We start from the raw sequence: 21,047 nt of genomic DNA, 5'->3' as shown, positions 1-21,047 counted from the left end.
TTCAGCTCAGGTCATGATCTCATGGTTCGTAGGTTTGAGCCCTGTGTCAGGCTCTGTGCTGATGACAGTGTGGAGCCTGAAGCCCACTTTGAGTTCTGTGTCTCCCTCTCTCTCTCTCTGTCCCTCCCCTGATCATGTTCAGTCTCTCTCTCAAAAATAAATAAGCATAAAAAAAGAAATACATTTTGTAGGGATGTCTGGGTAGCTGAGTTGGTTAAGTGTCTGACTTTTATTTTCTTTATTTTTTAATTGCTTTAATGTTTATTTATTTTTGAGAGAAAGAGAGTATGAACAGAGGAGGGACAGAGAGAGAGACACACACAAATCTGAAGCAGCCTTCAGGCACAGAGTCTGACATGGGCTTGAACCCACAAACCATGAGATCATGGCCTGAGCTGAAGCTGGGACGCCTAACCTACTGAGCCACCCAGGTGCCCCAAGCGTCTGACTCTTAGTTTGGCTCAGGTCATGAGATTGAGCCTCACATCAGGCTTCGTGCTAAGTATGGAGCCAGCATAAGAGTCTCGCTTTCTCTAAGCCTCTGTCCCTCCCAGCTTGTGCACACACTGTCTCTTTCTCTCAAACAATAAAATAAAAAGAAATATACTTTGTAAAGCTGCCATTGAGAGAATTGACTCCAATTTGGAAAGAAATTCTATGAGTAAAATGGTATCAAACAGCATCACATACTACAGAGAAATCATTCGTGCAAGGCAGAGCCAATCAGTGCAGCCAGCGTCTTATTCTGATTGGTCTGGGTAAAGTAAATTGAAAACCTGGAAAGGATTCACCATTCTAGATGCCATTGGGAACACTCATCGTTCATGGGAAGCGATCAGAATATCTACATTCATAGGAGTTTGGAAGAAGTTGGTTCCAACTCTCATGGATGACTTAGAGGTGTTCACGACCTGAGTGGCAGAAGTCATTTCAGTGGTGAAATAGCAAGAGAACTAGAATTAGAAGTGGAGCCTGCCGTCATGACTGAATGGCTGCAATCTCATGGTAAAACTCACAGTTGAGTTGTTTTTATACCTCATCAAAGAGGTGGTTTCTTCAGATGGTGTCTGCTCCTGCTGAAGATGCTGTGACGATCAATTAACCAAGATTTTGGAATGTCACATAAACTTACCTGACACAGCAGTGGTGGAGTTTGAGAGAATTGACTCCAGTTTGGAAAGAAATTCTATGGGTAAAATGGTATCAAACAGCATCACATACTACAGAGAAATCATTCGTGCAAGGCAGAGCCAATCAGTGCAGCCAGCGTCTTATTCTAGGAAACTGCCACAGCCACCTCAACCTTCAACAACTACCAGCCTGATCGGTCAGCAGCCGTCACCTTCTGAGGCAAGACCTCCCACCAGCAGAAGAGTCAAAGCTCAGGAGATGGTTAGCAGTTTTTTTTTTTTTTTTAGCAATAAAGTATTTTATAATTAAGGTATGTACATTGTGTTTTTTAGACAAAATGCTATTGCACACTTAATAGGCTACATACAGTGTAGTGTACAAATAATTTTTATATGCACTGGGAAGCCAGAAATTTCACTTGGCTTGTTTTATTATGATGCGTTATGCGGCGGTCTGGAGCTGAACCCATGATGTCTCTGTGACATCCTCTAAGTTTGTCTATAGCTAGAGCATCATATCCATGATGATAAAGGTCATACATGAAAGACCCGCCACTAATATCGAGGATGTGGTCTCTGATAGTCTTATCGATAGAACCATGCTGGAATCTGGGCCCCCAAGTTTTCAACCCAAGGGCTTAAGAAAATGACAAAATGGTGTAAAGATTTTTTAAAGCCATTTTAGTGCTACATTAAAACTGATTACAAGTATTTGAAAAGTCTCATGTGAATGATCTTGGTTTGGGACCAGTGGGTAAATATTACAAGAAAGAGTAAAAATAAACCTCCTAATAGGACTTTTAAAAATGCCTTAGCATCTAGTATATTCTCCACCCAGCTGTTTAGGCATCAGCTGGCCAGGTGTTCAGTAGGAATATGCTCATGAGGATTGGAACATCAGGTGGGCAGCTTGATGACTTTGGAGTCACTTTGGATCCTGAAATTATCTGTGACCACCACTCAAAAGAGTTAATACACTGGTTTGGAAACCTTACAAAAAGAATGGTAAACCCACACTATTTTTGAGAGTATTGTTTTAAAAATCTCTGCATTTCCTATTTTTTCAAAATAAAAACCTAGTGTTTAGGACTATTATTTGAAAAAGGACTGTAAACATAGTATATGTATGTTATGTGTATATATATACAACACATGTTTTGTTTAATATCCACTAAAATTCTTTTGTGTATAAATTTCTTAGAAATATTTGAGCTCCTATATATTTTGAGACTATCATACATATGTTTTGTACATAGTGAAACCCAAAGAAAAATTTTTTGTTGTTTTATTTTTCAGAGGTTGAGCTCTTAGTACTCAAATATGTAATTCTGGGGCCCCTGGGTGACTCTTGATCTCAGCTCAGGTCTTGATCTCCGGCTTATGAGTTCAAGCACCTTGTTGGGCTCCATCCTAGATGAGGAGCCTACTTAAAAGAAAGTGCAGTTCTGACTCCCTTAGTGTCAAAACTGGAACATGTTTCAGTCTTTACATGGATTGTGATTTCCCTGAATCAGCTTAATTAAGGCTTCAGACATGCGTATACACAATTTCTAGTCAAGTGTAATTAGCCTCAACTTCATTTATGTTAAAAGTTTTTCTTTACCAAATTCTTCCTCTAAGGTTTAAATGACTTGTGTTACTATAAAGAAAAATGTAAGGAAGTAGTATGCCACTTTCAAACATGAATGATAAAAGGCTTTTTACTCGAGGACTTCAGTTTTCTACAAAAGAATATACTTTTCTCATGCATATAAAAGACCTGTGTATCCAGCAATTCAACGTCATTAGTTTATCTAATAATAAGTAACAAATGCCCAGTTTTTATGTATGTAAACAGTTATTATCTCATGTTTTGTTGCTTTTGAATCTGCACACATTCTGGGGATTCCTTCTGCCAAAAGGAGTCAATTTTAAAACTCACTATGAATAGTTCAACATACTGTTAACTTTGAGAACTTACACGGAGGTCTGTATGTGAATCTAAAGGGAAAGGCTTACAATCCAGAATCAATTTTAACAGTATTTTTTTTCACTTATGGTTGTTTTGTTTTAAATATATATATTCCATATTTTAAAATAAATTTGGAATTATTTTCAGTCCATAAGTATTTTTAATTTTTTTTAATGTTTTTATTTTATTTTTGAGAGAGAGACAGCAGGAGCAGTGGAGGGTCAGAGAGAGAGGGAAACACAGGATCCAAAGACAGGCTCCAGGCTCTGAGCTGTGAGCACAGAGCCCGGCGCGGGGCTCAAACCCACGAACTGTGAGATCATGACCTGACCTGAAGCCAGACGCTTAACTGACTGAGCCACCCAGGCATCCCTATAAGTATTTTTAAATGAATATTTCTTGAAATTACTTTCAGTCCCTTCAATTTCTCTGGTAATAGGTAGATTTCGTTCTCATTTTTTTACTCATAGAAGATAAAAATAAGAGAGAATTAAGGAGATCACATAGTAGAATTAGTGATTTTTATGCCATACTAGGCTATTTTAAAGCTAGATACAGAAGCTAGCAGTCCTGAATTTCTATTCAGTGCTTTCTCCCCAAGAGTTCAATAGTTTTTTGGGTTTTGTTTTCTTGTTTTTGTAAAAGTCTTTTTTTTTTATTTCACCCCAACCTGTCTTCTTTTTTTGTTTGTTTTTTATTTTATTTTTGAGAAAGAGAGAGAGAGTGTAAGCAGGGAAGGGTCAGAGAGAAAGGGAGACACAGAATCCAAACACAGGCTCCAGGCTCTGAGCTAAATGTCAGCACAGAGCCTAACATGTGGCTCGATCCCACAAACCGTGAGGTCATGACCCGAGCCAAAGTCAGACGCTTAACCGACTGAGCCACCTAGGTGCCCCTATTTAATTCATTTTTAAAATTTATATCCAAGTTAGTTTGCACTTACTGCAAAAATAATTTCAGGAGTAGATTTCCTTAAGCCCTTTACCTATTTAGCTCATTCCCCCTTCCCACAACACCTTCAGTAACCTTTTATTTGTTCTCCATATTTAAGAGTCTCTTATGTTTTGTCCTCCTCTCTGTTTTTATATTATATTTGCTTCCCTTCCCTTATGTTCATCTGTTTTGTATCTTGAAGTTCTCATATGAGTGAAATCATGATATTTGTCTTTCTCTGACTAATTTTACTTAGCGTAATACCCTCTAGTTCCATCTACATAGTTGCAAATGGCAACTATTTCATTGTTTTTGATTGTCGAGTAATATTCCATTGTATATATATGTGTATATATATACCATGTCTTCTTTAGCCATTCATCCATCAATGGACATTTGGGCTCTTTCCATATTTTGGCTATTGTTGATAGCGCTGCTATAAACATTAGGGTGCATGTGCCCCTTCGAAACAGCACACCTGTATCCCTTGGATAAATACCTAGAAGTGCAATTCCTGGGTTGTAGGGTAGTTCTATTTCTGATTTTTTGAGGAACCTCCATACTGTTTTCGAGAGTCACTGCACCAGTTTGCATTCCCACGAGCAATGCCAAGAGATCCTCTTTCTCTACACCTGCACCAACATCTGTTGTTGCCTGAATTGTTAATTTCATCCATTCTGACATGTGTGAGGTGGTATCTCATTGTGGTTTTGATTTGTATTTTCTGATGATGAGTGATGTTGAGCATTTTTTCATGTGTGAGTTGGTCATCTGGATGTTTTCCTTGGAAAAGTGTCTATTCATATCTTTTGCCCATTTCTTTACTGGATTATTTGTTCTTTGGGTGTTGAGCTTGGTAAGTTCTTTATAGATTTTGGATACTAATCCTTTATCTGATATGTCATTTGCAAATATCTTCTCTCATTCCATCAGTTGCCTTTTAGTTTTGCTGATGGTTTCCTTTACTGTTTAGAAACTTTTTATCTTGATGAGGTCCCAATAGTTCATTTTTGGTTTTGTTTCCCTTGCCTCCGGAGACATGTTAAGTAAGAAGTTGTTGCGGCCAAGGTCAAAAAGGTTTTTGCCTACTTTCTCCTTGACGATTTTGATGGCTTCCTGCCTTACATTCAGGTCTTTTATCCATTTTGAGTTTATTTTTGTGTATGTTGTAAGAAAGTGGTCCAGGTTCATTTTTCTGAATGTTGCTGTCCAGTTTACCCAGCACCACTTGCTGAAGAGACTGTCTTTATTCCCATTGGATATTCTTTCCTGATTTGTCCAAGATTAGTTGTCCATATGTTTATGGGTCCATTTCTGGGTTCTCTATTCTATCCATTGACCTGAATGCCTGTTTTTGTGCCAAGAATAGTTTTGACATGCTTACCTTATTCTATATTTTTTCATATTTGTATATTGTTTTATCTTTGTCTGCCTTTTAATCTGCTACTGGCTTATTCAGCAAGTAAATGTTAGTGGCATTTGCAAAATAAATTTAGTGAGATGAAGATACTAAGACTTGAAATAAAAGCTATGGTATTGTACTTAAACTCTGATTCTCTTAATAAATAACAATAACTTGGGGGCACCTGGGTGGCTCAGTCAGTTAAGTGTCCAACTTCGGCTCAGGTTATAATCTCACAGTTCATGAGTTCAAACCCCCCATCGGGCTCTATGCTACAGCTTGGAGCCTGGAGGCTGCTTCAGATCTCATGTTCCCTTCTCTCTCTGCCCCTTCTCTGCTTGAACTCTGTCTCTCTAAAAAATAAGTAAACATTAAAAAGATTATTTTCATATATTTAAAAAATAAATTATGATAACTTTATTCATAGTACTTAGTTTTGTGATCACACAAATTCACATCATACTTGTTATTTGAATGAAGAAATTCCTCATTCTCAATCCTAAATTAAGTTATTATTTTGTCATACTTCTTTATGAAAGAAAGAACAATATAATAAATTACTACTTTTTAAATGAAAATTTTTAGTATTTGATTTTTTTTTTGCTTGATAATTTGTAAAGTACTCTCATTAATGGACCTCTCAAATGATTTTCCAGAATTTAAAAATCAGCTTTTCTTTGTTACTGAATTTCTCTTATTCCTTGCAGTGTTCTATTTGCCCCTATGTTTTCTTTGTTTACATGGAAACAGTCTAGTCCCATGTCATTCTGAAATTTTTCTTTGCTTCTAAGCTGCTATTCCATTTGATGTATATTCATCCTCACGCATAACATTATATCTCAAGGAGGACTCATTACATCTTAAGTAATCCCCATTTTTCCCCAGTAAAGGCTTCAGAATTAGTACTATTATAGTGCTTATGAAAACATTAAGAAATGTATTGTTGAGATTAGAAATATGTATTCCTTTTTACTCTGGACAAAAAGGTCTGAAAGGAACTGGTAAGATACTCTCATATACATATCACAATGAATGGATTTTATTTTATGCCTCCTCCAGTCTGTCTTCCTTTTTCTTTGGTAGTATTGGTCTGATCTGAAATGTCTTGTCCCACCAGGACAGCAGCCTGCGGAGTCCTTTAGCCATTCATGGATAATTTATTGCTTATAATTGGGCCTAAAAGCTATTGATTCTACAACGATATGCCTATTCTTCACCTCAAAAGAACATATACTGAATATTTTTGTGTGGCAAGTCAACACACACACGCACGCTGTGCAATTCGGTATTAGTTTCCATCAGTCCTTTTTCTTAAAAAAGAACTGGGGGCTTCTGTGGTCAAAAGGGACATGTATTCTCTATCAGGAGAATTAATAAAGAATGCCAATGTGGTTACCTGAAATTTTGTGGGAAAGAATGTCTTTATACAGGAATGAACTAGAATTATCCACGTATTTTATTGTGTCGAGGGAACAATTGATCTCGGGAAACACTCTTTCAATACCTGCCAACATAAACCTCTTCTCAATCCTGAATAACTGAATGTCACTTTCAGAGCATTGATTCCCTTTTCACCTTTTAAAATCAACACTGTGCTCTCACAGTCTATCTTGGTTCATATTCTTTTTCAGGTTCTTATTTCAAATTTCATACATGGCACAAAAACTCCAAGGATGGTACAAGGACGTCCTATACATTTGACTGTTGAAGTACATGGGTTTGAGCTGCACAAGTCAACTTATATGCTGATGTTTTCTGATAAATTACAGTACAGTACTGTAAATGGAGTTTCTCTTCCTTATGTATTTTTAGTACGATTTTCTTTTCTCTAGCTTTATTGTAAGAATACAGTCTATGTAATACATATAACATGCAAAATATGTGTTAGTCACTGTTATCGGCAAGACTTCCAGTCAGTAGTTAAGTTTTTGGGGAGTCAAAAGTTACATGCAAATTTTCAGCTGCACAGGCTCCCCTGACCCCTTCATTGTTCAAGGGTCAGTTGCATATCTTTTATCCAGATTCACCCCTTTATAACATTTTTCTACATTTATCTTTCTTATTCCCTTTCTCTTCTCTCTTCCCCTACCCATACACACACACACACACACACACACACACACACAATTTTTTTCTGAATAATTTAGTAGACTGATTGCTTTGTATCTATTACTTCTTCACAGTTTATTTCCTAGGAATAAGAATTTTCTCTTACATAACCACAGTACACTTACCAAATGCAAGACAACACTGATAGCAGTACTTTTAACCATTTTTGTCAGTATACATACACACACACACACACACACACAAAACAACACAAGTTTGAACTACACAAGTCCACATATATGCAGATTTTTTCAGTACATATAGTATAGTACTATTTAAATGTATTTTCTCTTTTTAATGATTTTCTTTTTTCTTTTTTAATATTTATTCACTTTGAGAGAGACAGAGCAAGTGAGCACACACATGACCAGGGGAGGGACAGAAAGTGGGAGGAAGAGAATTCCAAGCAGGCACTGTACTGTTAGCATAGAGCCCCACGCAGGGCTGAAACTCATGAACTGTGATATCATGACCTGAGCTGAAATCAAGACAGATACTTAGCCCTTTGAGCCACAGAGGCAGCCCTTCATTATTTTTTTAGTAACATTTGCTTTTCTCTAGCTTTATTGTAAGAATGTGCTATAGAACACATATAACATATAGACTGTGCATGAGTCAACTGTTCATGTTATAGGTAAGGCTTCCAGTCAACAGTAGGCAACTACTTAAGTTTTGGGGGAGTCAAAAGTTACACACAGTTTTCAATGGTACAGGGGGATCAATACCCCAGACCTCCACATTCATGGTTCAGGGGTCAACCATATACATATCTTCCTTGGAAGATCTCATCTACTCTAACTTTAGGAAATAACCAACAGGGTTTTTAAGCTCAAACCATATCATTTTTGTGTTTCAAATTTCTGGCTATCTATGGACATTTTATCTAAATTCTTTCTGGAACTTTAAACTCAATATTTTTGAAATAGACTCAGCTCCCTCCCACATTCATTCCTCCCACACACACACAAAGAAAAATGGCTTCAACAGACTTCACTTCCATAACTGTACCACCATTTTAAAGCCATTTCTGCTTGAACCTTTAGAATAATAGTCCTTCCCCCTTGCTCCTGTGTGGAATCATCTGTCCCCTACATTTTCCCTCTGGAGTATCTCTAAAATCCTCTTCGCTCCTGTTGCCACCATCCTGGATCAGCTTCCCATTACTTCTTGACCAGTTTCCATTTTGAAATTGTGTACAGTGAACTCCTAATTGGTTGCTCCGTCTCTCCCCACTCAGTTAATCCTCTTGCCCAAACCTGTTCCTCCTCCCGTAATTTTGCATTCCGACTAACATCATCATTCACCCAGGCACTTAAACAAGAAAACTGGTGATTCACAATGACTTTTTTCCCCCTCACTCCACTTCCCATTTATTCAGCCAATAAATATTTATTCATAACTACCGTGTGCCACTCAGTGTGGTGGATGCTGGTATATATTAGTAAGTAAACTGGAGATTGCCCCTACTGAATCAATTGAAGAAGACAAAAAAATAAACAAGGAATTAGATATTAATTATTATGTTTTCATGATTGTTATGAACTAGGTCATGTGAAGAAGAATAATGGCCTGGGCATGAGAGGATAGTCAAGAAAGGCCTCTGACACTTAAGCTAAGCAAATGTCATATTATTTTCCATTTCTAAATATATCTAATCATTTCCCTCCTCTTAATCCCAGGTGCCACTGCTTTAGTTAAGTCTGTATTTTCTCTGCTTGAACTATTTATGATAGTCTCTGAACTGTCTCTGCTTTCAGTTCAATCCTCTCTATTTCATCACTCACTCTTTCAGAGTAGTTGTTCTAAAACTGAGAACTGTGATCCTGTCATTCAACAGGATGCCATCCAGACTACACAGCCTTTAAGATCATTCACAGACATCCTGCCTGTCTTCTCAGACTCAGATCTTTTCTCTGTTCTCCACGTGCTTAAGACAAATTGATCTCTTATCGTTTTAAAAGCGTATGGTGCTTTCTCTCTTCTCCCTTTATAGTGTCCTTTGCTAGGAATGGCCTTTGTCCTTGTTCATATGTCTTATTCATCTATGAGGAAGATAACCATTTGTTTGGTAAGATTGAACTCAATGATCACATCTTCTGTGCAGCCTTCAGAAACATTGAAGTGTCTTCTTTCAGTTGTCTAGCATTTTATTTTAATTGTGTGTTTATTTACAAGTCTCCCCTATGAAGTACTGGGGGGAGGGGGTTGAGGTCAGAGATTTTTTTTTTCTTCCTCATCCTTGTTTCTTTAGTAAAGCTTCTACTCCATGTTTTTGATAAGTAATTCACAGTAAATGACTACCAATTGCAATTGATTAGAGTTTTCTATATTCATTTTGACTTAAAATTGTTCACTGTGAAGGCAGTTTCAATGCTGAAAAGAATGTCTGGGAATCTTCCTTATTCTAATACATCAGTGGTTACCAAACCTAAAGTCATCTACACAATTTTTTTTTCTAGAAGACACACTCCTTTGCCTCCCTCTACTCTTAGTAAATGAATATCTCTGTAGAGAGGGCCCAGGAATTTATATTTCCTATAAAGTTACCTGAAATCCTGATGTATCCTTTCCTTGACTCTGAATGTTGAGGAAACACTTCTCTGTAATAGCCTTTGAAAACACTTTGTAAACTGTAAGTATTGATGACATATTAGTTATTACCATTTATCATGGTGCCTTCTTGGTGCCTTAACCAGAAATCTTAAAAGAAGATGTTAACTTCTTCTCTTAAGAGTAATGCTTTAGGGGTGCCTGGGGGGCTCAGTCGGTTAAGCAGCCGACTTCGGCTCAGGTCATGATCTCACGGTTCATGGGTTCGAGCCCTGCATCAGGCTCTGTGCTGACAGCTCAGAGCCTGGATCCTGCTTCAGATTCTGTGTCTCCCTCTCTCTCTGACCCTCCCCTGCTCATGCTCTGTTTCTCTCTGTCTCAATAATAAATAAAACATTAAAAAATTTATTTTAAAAAAAAGGACTAATGCTTTAGTACCCTAAAGTTTGAAAGAACTTGAGGAAGTGTTAGTTATCTTGTTGAAACATTTATCAGACTGAGTACCAGAGGTCTGGAAATAAGCAAATGTCCTTACTCTCTGAGTGGTTAAGGAGGAAAGATTTCAGAAACTATGTACCAATAAATTTGAATTCACCATAAACATTCTGAAATAGATTATTAAAAAGATAGTGAACATTTAGAAAAGGAGATGGAGAAGCCACTGTTAATTAACTGGTAACGTTTTGACCAACTACTTTTACTTCTCTTTTTTTGAGGTATTTACTAAAACCTCTAGAGGAGAATGTCAGTGACAGAAGGTATTCTGATTTCAGCAAAGCATTTTATTAGGATTAAGACGATCTTGGTAGACACATAGGAAAAGATGAAGTTAATAACACTGTAAAAGTGATGAATTGAAAACAGTTTAATATGAGTTTCAAAGGATGTTGATTAGTAGATCAACCTAGAGGAACATTACTGATTAAATGCTTTCAGGCTTTTTACTCATTTTTTAAACAGTCATTGGCTAAATCAGATTGGTTAAACCTAGATTTCACACTGAACCCAGCGGGTAAGTCTTTTCACATTTTACATTTAAACACACCTTCATCCAGTTAATAAATTTAATAAATTGAGCACCTCCTACCTGTCACATACCCAATTTTGATGTCTGTCTTCCCATTCCCAGTGATTAACAGGGGACTAAGTAAGTTAGCTAGTTTTGCAAAAAATTAAAGACTAAGAAACTCGGATCTATGGTCTAAAGAGGAATTTGCTTTTAAAGGAACTCAAAGGAAATGTTAAGTTAATGGAGAACTTCTAAAATTGAAGATTCTGTTAAATTTTTGTGATGTCCTGCAAGACAAAGAGGTCATTCTTTCCATCGAACTTACATTCCTATGGCAACAAGAAAGCACAGACCTTATAACAAAAGGTTTGTGACAAAGCAAACAGCAGAGGAGCAAAAAAACAAAAAGTATAAATTATTAAGCTGGCAGAAGCCTAAATGTATGTTTTCTGACAATAATTGTAAATGTGATGAAATGCTATTATAAAGAAAAGAAATAGAGTTTGGGTCAAAAACAACATCAATAAGTGACTTTAAACAATAAAGGATGTTTAAAGACCAAAAAAGGTTAAAAAAAAAGAAAAGTAACAGTCTAAAACTTAGACAATAATTTATTTAAAATTGTTTTAAGGGTACCTGGGTGGTTCAGTTAGTTAAACTTCTGACTTCTGCTCAGGTCATGATCTAATGGTTTGTGAGTTCAAGCCCCACTTTGGGCTCTGCTGACAGTTCAGAACCTGGAGACGCTTTGAATTCTGTGTCTCCCTCTCTGCCCCTCCCCCACTTGTTCATTTTCTCTCTCTCTCTCTTTCTCTCTCTCTCAAAAAATAACAAATATCTAAAAAAATTAAAAAACACTGTTTTAAAATAAGAATTCAAGATCTTATGAATGTATACACAATGAAGATATGCTCATGAGCGTTTATACATCAAATTTGCCAGACAGAAAGTGCTGTTTGCCAGTTTGGGTTACACGTCCGTGCCCAGACTGCACAGTTGTTAGCAGGAGTGATGGTTATATTTTAAAAACCCAATGTGCAGGGACACCTGGGTGGCTCGATTGGTTAAACGTCCAACTTTGGCTCAGGTCATAATCTCACGGCTCATTAGTTTCCTCTCAGGTCATGATCGTACAGCTTGTGAGTTCAAGCCCCACATCTGTGCTGACAGCACAAAGCCTGGAGCCTGCTTAGGATTCTGTGTCCCTTATCTCTCTGCCCTGTTTCCTGTTCTTGCTCTGTCTCTCTCTCTCAAAAATAAATGTTAAAAATTGTTTGAATTTTAAAAAAACCACACAATATGTAGGGATAGTTCCTAGATAAAATTACTAGGTAAAAGAGTGCTGAACAGATACTACAATGAATTATTATACTAATCAATAAATAGTTGATGACATAAAGAAACAAAGCTCAGAAAACTTAAACTATTCATAAGCACTTTTTCATTGAATCCATCTCAAGGCCACATTAAAGTTACAAAGATATATTTAAGTGTTTGAAGTGTTTGAAAGATAGATATTAAGTGGCATGAAGAGAATGCTGGTAGTGAGACCAAGAGTTTGGGTTCATTCATCTTCTAGACCTTTGGCAGGGTGGTGGGGCCTTTCCTAAGTCTAGCCAGCTGCCTCAGAGAGGTGTAAAAAGTGGAGAGAGTAGATAGAATCAGTACAAATATGTCAGTACTGCTACAAAAAGTACTCAAATACATGCCCTCCTGGTGACTTATCAGTAACATCATGTTTGCAAATGAAGGAAAGCACATTATTATATTTTTACACGATTTTTAGGATGCTTTCTTAGAAGTCTAGAGTCAGAGTTGGTCATTATGTATGTGAATTGAACCAGAGAGAGAGTGTGTGTGTGTATTTATACAGCACCCTTTATTTATTTATTTATTTTTGTAGGCTGTTGCTTTGGGGGAAATTTTCATGGATTTACATTTGGTAAATATATCCATGTCCAAAAAAAGATATGTATAAAAATTGGAATGCCAGCTAACTAAATCAACTCATAAAAACTTCAGTTAAAAGTAAGATATTTTCCACGATTATTTTAAAATATGATGTTTACTGGAAGGAAAGTCCAGAGAATTACCACAGATGAAGTGTGAGTGTATTTCTCCCACTTGTAAATGAGCTCTTATTTCCTACAGTGTATATTTCTGGTCCACAATGAGTCATTTTCAACATGTTTCAGTTTAACTCCTAATACATTTTTAAACTTGGCAGGCATATTTAGATGAACATTACTTCCAGTTTTAGAGACTGCTTCTAAATTATACTTCAGTGTTGCAGTCATCATGAAAAGTTCTTTCAGTAAAAAGGAAACAGGATTGATTGGAAGTGTGTGTTTGAGAGAAGGAAAAAAAATGGTTACAACTAAATAAGTCAGATAGTTACGCTTTTAAAAATGTTGTTACTACATAAACTCTTTTAACATTACCTAAGACAGTGGTAGTTTGAAGAGTGTTTTTATGGATGGAAGATACTTAAAAGAAGAAAAGATTTATCCCAGGCAATAAAGTTAATATTTGTTAATCTCTTACTATGCCTACTACTATTTAAGTGTTTCATATGTATTCACTTTTTTAATGCCCAGATAATAAATATTGTTTACTTCCTATAAGTCATTCAGGTTTTGTTTCTATTATGATACATGGAGCTTGACACCTTTCTGGACTTATAGCTAGAGCTACATGACTGTTTCTAAAGGCTAATGACTTCATGGAGAGTTTTGCATATTGCCAACTCATGAGAAATATTTGTGCAATCCTGTGAATCCTCTGACAGATTTCTGTTGAACACCCTAAAAATTCTTCAGTTCTGTTAAAATGTTTTTATAATTTTATAATGTTTACTTATTTTTGAGAGAATACAAGCCAGGGAGGGGCAGAGGGAGAGGGAGACAGAATCTGAAACAGGCTGCAGGCTTTGAGCTGTCAGCACACAGCTCAACATGGAGCTCAGACTCACAAGCCATGAGATCATGACCTGAGCGAAAGTCGGATACTTAACTGAGCCCCCCAGGCACCCCACTATTTCAGTTTTATACTGTGCCTTATTACTTTTAACACTTTAAAAGTTTCCAAAAGTTTAGAGTTGAGAAAAAGATTGAGAGCATTGAAAACATTAAACTCATTTTGCAAATGAGGTAACAATCATTTGTAGGTTATATACCATCCTCATATGTGTTACAATATAGATACATCTTACTTTAAAAATCAACCAACTGGCTGAAGATAGAAAATAATAGGTTATATAAGCTAGGTTATGTAACATACTCAGATAGGTGTCTGTAGGGCCATATACCCTCCAGAAATTCTAGCACAATCTGTTCCTTCCATCTTCCATCTTCTGGGGGCTCCAGGAGTTCCTTGGTATCCTTGGCTTGTGGCCATATCACTCCAGTCTCTGTCTCTGCCTTTACATTACCTCCTCCTCTGTAGGTCTTACAAGGATGCACATAATTGCGTGTAGGGACCACCCAGGTAATCCAGAACAGGACCTTCCTCTCGAGACATTTAATTTAATCACATCTGCCAGGACCCTTTTTCCAAATTACATAATATTCCCAGGTTCTCCAGACTGATGTAGGGACATGTGTTACCATTCAACTGCCTACATTAAAAAAATTTCCTTTTAAGTCACTTGACTTAGTACTTATGCAGGTTCTTCAATAGGAGTAACATTTTATTTTTACATTTTCCAGCCAGAATTTTATAAGGTGTCAGCTAATTTTAGGAGTTGCTAAAATTCTATAAAATTGGATTACTTTTTTAACTTTCTGACATGGCATTAAGCAAATTACCAGCTCTTGAACAAACAGCACCTTAGAGATTCCAGATGCTATACCATATGAGCTATGACATGTATTATAAATGAAAAGTTATCCTACATGATTTTTAGTAAGATTTTTTTTAAGAACATCATGGCAGTGAAATTAAGGGTTAAAGAAACAGAGTTGGACATTTTTAAGACACAGCATAAAAATATAGCTTTAAGGCAAGCTATATTAGCTTCATTTAGACTAATTGCTTTTTTATATAGCAATTCAATTTTGCCTTACTGTATTTGAGATTCATTAAATAGGACCTTGAATGCTTCAATAATATAATGACTATTTTATGTTTTATTTTTGTTCTACTTAGTTTTTTCATTCAGCAAATTTTAGCCCTTTCTGGTTTTAATAAATGTTTCTGTATAACTTGTGTATTTCTATGGTATATGCCAGATATGTGATCATTTAGTTTCTTTTTCAGTAGAAATCATTCTCCTTGATATGAAGATATTCTCAATTCCTTTTAGCTATTAAAGTGTATTGCTGTAAAAGAAAGAACAAAACCTATATATTATATAATTCTGTGCTTTATACAATTAAATGAGATTTAATATGCAATTTTAAGTTCTCAGTGAATGTTAGTTATTTACTATTAGCATCCAGCAAAAGTTGATTTTTAAAGTAAGATGTTTCTGTGTTCGTTTCCAGCAGCATGAAGCTAAAGGGTTAGGGGCAGACTCTGACCAGATCTCGTAAAACTATTTCATGCAGGGGTGCCTCGGTGGCTCAGTCGGTTAAGCGTCCAGCTTCAGCTCAGGTCATGATCTCATGGTTTGTGGGTTCGAGCCCTGCATTGGGCTCTGTGCTGACAGCTCAGAGCCTGGAACCTGCTTCAGATTCTGTGTCTCCCTCTCTCTCTGACCCTCCCCTGCTTGCTCTGTCTCTCAAAAAATAAATAAAAGACTTTTAAAAAGTTTTGAAAAAAAAACTACTTCATGCAGATGAATAACCTTCACTTTCCAAAGCTCTCTAAAGAAGGAGGTCTCTTTCCTCACCTTAGTATTTATTTAAACTATTAATAATCGATACTATTGAGATTTCCCTTGCATTTTTGTAAGTTTAAAAAATATGTATCCCATGTATTTTATAATGGATTTTTTAAACTGAAAGACAATATTTTTTCCTTTTTAAAATGAAAAGTCTATTTGTATATAGGACATGAATTAATACATCTTTAAACAGCACAACTTAACTGCCATTCACGTATCTATTTTTAGAACTCAGATATTTTCTTTTAATTCACTGGGACCCCAAATGTTAATTTCTATTAGATTATTCATAGGTACTCCAAACATACTGATGCCTATCATTTCTAAAATTATTTTTGTCTAATCATGGAAAATGGCCAAAGGGGTACATCTCCCTATCTCTAGGCCTAGAGTGCACCCAGATCATTCTAATCAGATAGGCTGTTCATAAGTAAACTTGTAAAGGAACTCATGTACCTATAAATGACAATAAAATGTCAGCTTCGAAACAGGTTTTTAAAGTAGTTTACCGGAAAATCAAGGTATGGTTTATGAGAATGGAATGTTCTGTATGCTTGTGCCACAAACATGTCTAATCCTATTCATTTGTCATCTTCTGCCATTGGTTAAACTGTGTATTTGATCCAGAAATAAGTCAACAGATGTTTAAATGAGAAATATGTGTCGTAAATTCAGTCATTTGTATGTAGTAAACACAGATTGTGTTATCCCAAAGTTATCATTTGTAAAATATATTAGATTGTTTAGCTAAACAACTGATCTCTAATTTTTTAAAATGAAAACTATGAATTCAGTGCTTCTAAAGGAAAATAATTTGTTAGCCAGTTCTCCAGGTCTCTTGCTGGTTTATACTTCCACTTGGTGTTCAGAATAGCCAATGATGCCTCTTTTCATTATAGAAACTGCCCCTTTCCATTACTATCAATAGTCCCCTTAAATAATAAGTATTCCACTTATAGGAAATTGGTAAGCTCTGATTGATTGCTTTTCTGCAGGCTTATGTCCCAGTTTTCATCCCACAAATTTTAGACAATACTACATTTATAAATTATAAGTTATACCAAGGTTTAACTGAAGTTTATGTCCCCTTAGCCAGACATATTTCTTTGATGATCGAGAGCACTAGAGTAGGGTTGAATTAAATGGCTCAAACTTTTCATGAACTTCAAATAAAAAGAATAGCAATAGTACTTCTTGGGGTTCATTTAGATAGGACTATCGAAAAGATACCTAACTTTTTTCTTTTTGTGAATTTTTATGTTATTTGTTTATTTATTTTTAAGATGTTATTTTTAAGTAATCTTTACACCCAGTGTGGGGCTCAAACTTACAATCCCAAGATCAAGAGTAGCATGCTCCACCAACTGAGCCAGCTAGGGACCCCTATGAATTTTTATTTTTTACTATGATTTAATTTTATAAATACTTACGAATTTTTAACTGCAGATATCATCTGAAAAATGTTATAGATTTATACCTACAAAATTGTACCTAAAGTAAAATTCCATATCCATAGCTTGTTTTCTTTTACCATTTTATAACTGAACCTAATTAATTGCCATGACTGACTCTTCACTGTGAGAATTGACTCTCTGTAGTTCAGTTGTATGAACCATTCCCTGCTTTCTGTAATTCATTAACATGTGGATGAATCTAAGGTTTCCTTCTTGTCAGTTCCAAATGTGGAGCATTGCTTGCCTTCTTTCCTTTTGCTATAAATGAGAACCAACATTATGAACTCTGTACTTTATAAAATACATCAGAAGACAAAAGAGAAACCTATCTCTCCCCATGGTTTCAGAGATTACAGAGAAAAATATGTGTTCTGTTCAGATTTCTCCTTGACGGAGGGTGGACTATGATAAGAGTAATAGGAACTAAAATATCTCTCTGAATTTTCTCTGTGGTGTTTGTGTGGAACCAAAAAGGATCCCAGATAGTCAAAGTAATGTTGAAAAAGAAAACCCAAGCTGGAGGCATCACAATTCCAGACTACAAGCTGTATTACAAACCTCTAATCATCAAGACAGTGTGGTACTGGCACAAAAACAGACTCATAGATCAGTGGAACAGAATAGAGAACCCAGAATTGGACCCACAGATGTATGGCCAACTCATCTTTGACAAAGCAGAAAAGAATATACAATGGAAAAAACCTCTGTAGCAAATGGTATTGGGAAAACTGGACAACAATGTGCAGAAGAATGAACCTGGACCACTTTCTTACACCATACACAAAAATAAATTCAAAATGAATGAAAGACCTAAACATAAGACAAGAAGCCTTCAAAATCCTAGAGGCAACAACCTTTTGGCCTCGACTTCAGCAACTTCTTTCTTGACATGTCTCTGGAGGCAAGGGAAACAAAAGCAAAAATGAACTATAGGGACCTCATCAAGATAAAAATCTGCACAGAAAACAATCAACAAAACCAAAAGGCAACCGACAGAATGGGAGAAGAGATATGTAAGTGACATATCAGATATAGTATCCAAAATCTATAAAGAATTTATCAAACTCAGTGTCCAAAAATCAGTCCAGTGAAGAAATGGGCAAAAGACATGAATAGACACTTTTCCAAAGAAGACATTCAGATGGCCAACAGACACATGAAAAGATACTCTAATCAGTCATCATCAGGGAAATACAAATCAAAACCACACTGAGATACCCTCTCCCACCTGTCAGAATGGCTGACATTAACAACTCAGGCAACAACAGATGTTGACGAGGATGTGGAGAAAGGGCAACCCTTTTGCGCTGCTGGTGGGAATGCAAACTGGTGCAGCCATTCTGGAAAAAAGTTTGGAGGTTCCTCAAAAAATTAGAAATAGAACTGCCCAACGACCCAACAATTGCACTACCATGTGTTTACCAAAGAATACAAGAGTGTTGTTTCAAAGGGACACATGCACCCCAATATTTATAGCAGCACTGTTGACAATAGTCAAAGTATGGAAAGAGCCCGAATGTCCATTGACTGATGAATGGATAAAGAAGATGTGTGTGTGTGTGTGTGTGTGTGTGTGTGTATTAATGAAATAAATATGGCTCAGCCATCAGAAAGAATGAAATCTTGCCATTTGCAACAATGTGGATAGAACTAGAGTGTATTATGCTAAGTGAAGTAAGTTAGAGAAAGACAGATATATGATTTTGCTCCTATGTGGAATTTAGGAAACAAAACAGATGAATATAGGGGAAGGGAAGCAAAAACAAGATAAAAACAGAGAGCGAGTGGGGCACCTGGGTGGCTCAAAAACGGTTGAGCATCCACCTTTGGCTCAACTCATGATCTCACAGCTCGTGAGTTCAAGCCCCACGTTGGGCTCTGTACTGACTGTTCAGAGCTGGAGCCTGCTTCAAGATTCTGTGTCTCCCTCTCGTTCTGCCCCTCCCCCACTTGCCCTCTGTCTCCTTCTCTCTCAAAAATAAATAAACATTTTTTAAAAAACCAGAAAGGGACAAAGCATAGGCTCTTATGTCTCCTATGTTCAGAGAACAAACTGAGAGTTGCTAGAGGGGTGTTGTGGGGGGATGAGCTGAATGGTCAATGGGCATTGTAAGGAGGGCACTTGTTGGGATGAGTACTGGGTATTATAAGTAAATGATGAATCACTAAATTCTATTCCTGAAATCATTACACCATAATGTAAACCAACTTGGATTTAAATTTTTAAAAAATAAATTTTCTTTGTGGTGGACTAGAAGGTACTCAGCTCAGTATTCATTGAACCTTTGTGCATGACACTATAGAAGAATTTAAAAAATTAAAATATGATAGTTGTTTGCAAATAGCTGAAAGAATAAACATGTGTACATATTTATATTTTATAGCAAAATGTTACATATCTTAAGGTGTCCATATTGGTCTATGAATGTATCTATGTTAAGGGAGTATCAGGAATGGCATTTAAGGGAGATGGTATATGATATAAGCAATTGACCTATGAATTTTAACTTTTTTGGAATTGAAGTATAATTAGCATACAGCCACTTTAATTTCAGGTATACAGCATAATGATTCAGCAGTTCTACATGTTATTCAGTGGTCATCACAAGAAATCTGCTCTTAATCCTCTTTATCTGTTTCACCCATTTGCCACGTAGATCTGAAACTTTGTAAACCTATATATATAGTAGGCAAAAAAATTAAAGGTTTGCAGGAAACAACAGATAATTCAGTCACCTGATTTGGAGTGTTCAAGTAGGTAGGCTTAGTTTCATATTTTGGTAGACCTAGAATGTCAGGAAAAATGAGTTTATAGTTACTCCAGTGAGAAATGAGAGGTGACATGACAAAAATCATGTCAAAAGTCACATTTAGAGTTAACTTGACAGAAATACTTAATATATATTCGGGGTAATCCAGGATACCTTGAACAGTAATTTCTGAAGTCTACATGAGCGGTAACAGTGGCCCCTCTTAGTATGATGGCATAGAGAATAGATGGGAAACTTGGTGTTAGAAATGTAGCCGGAGGATGATGAGTGATGCAACGAGCCTCTGGAAGCACGGCTGCAGCGGCTGGAACGGGAGCGCACGGCCAAGAAAAGCCGGCGGGACACTGAGACGCGGGAGGAGCGGGAAGTAAGGTCATGAGGGACCGCGAAGCCAAGCGCCTGCAGCGCATGCAGGAGACGGAGGAGCAGCGGGCACGCAGGCTGCAGCGGGATCGGGAGGCCATGAGGCTGAAGCGCGCCAATGAAACCCCAGAGAAGAGGCAGGCCCGGCTCATCCGGGAGCGGGAAGCCAGGCGGCTCAAGAGGAGGCTGGAGAAAATGCACATGATGTTGCGAGCTCAGTTTGGCCAGGACCCTTCTGCCATGGCAGCCTTAGCAGCCGAAATGAACTTCTTCCACCGGTGAGTGGGGTGGAGTTGGACAGCCAGCTCCTGGGCAAGATGGCCTTTGAAGAGCAAATCAGCAGCTCCCTGCACTGAACCCCGGCCGCCCTCCCACTCACCCAGGTCCCAGGGATCAGTGCAGTAGCCAGCCACAGGGCCCTGTCCTAACTGCCAGAGGCAGGCCCCGGTTGGCTGCAAGTGGACCTGCATACCTTTGCATGTGGGAAGAGGCTGCCGGGGTCCGCGGGAAGCGGGCTTAATGCGGCTCGGGACAGGGGAGTAGGCACTCC

General features: G+C 37.2%; 1 protein-coding gene and 1 pseudogene across 1 annotated transcript in view; both read left to right on the top strand.

Moving 5' to 3' along the window:
- PIBF1 (progesterone immunomodulatory binding factor 1) overlaps nucleotides 1-21,047 on the top strand; it is a 207,167-nt gene that overhangs the window by 82,526 nt on the left and 103,594 nt on the right. The gene's annotated exons all lie outside the window — the stretch shown is intronic.
- LOC115290375 lies at nucleotides 1,198-20,853 on the top strand (annotated as a pseudogene).

The sequence above is a fragment of the Suricata suricatta genome, chromosome 4 (assembly GCF_006229205.1).
Source record: "Suricata suricatta isolate VVHF042 chromosome 4, meerkat_22Aug2017_6uvM2_HiC, whole genome shotgun sequence".
In the NCBI taxonomy this organism is placed as follows: Eukaryota; Metazoa; Chordata; class Mammalia; order Carnivora; family Herpestidae; genus Suricata; species Suricata suricatta.
This window is presented reverse-complemented; position numbering and strand designations above follow the sequence as displayed.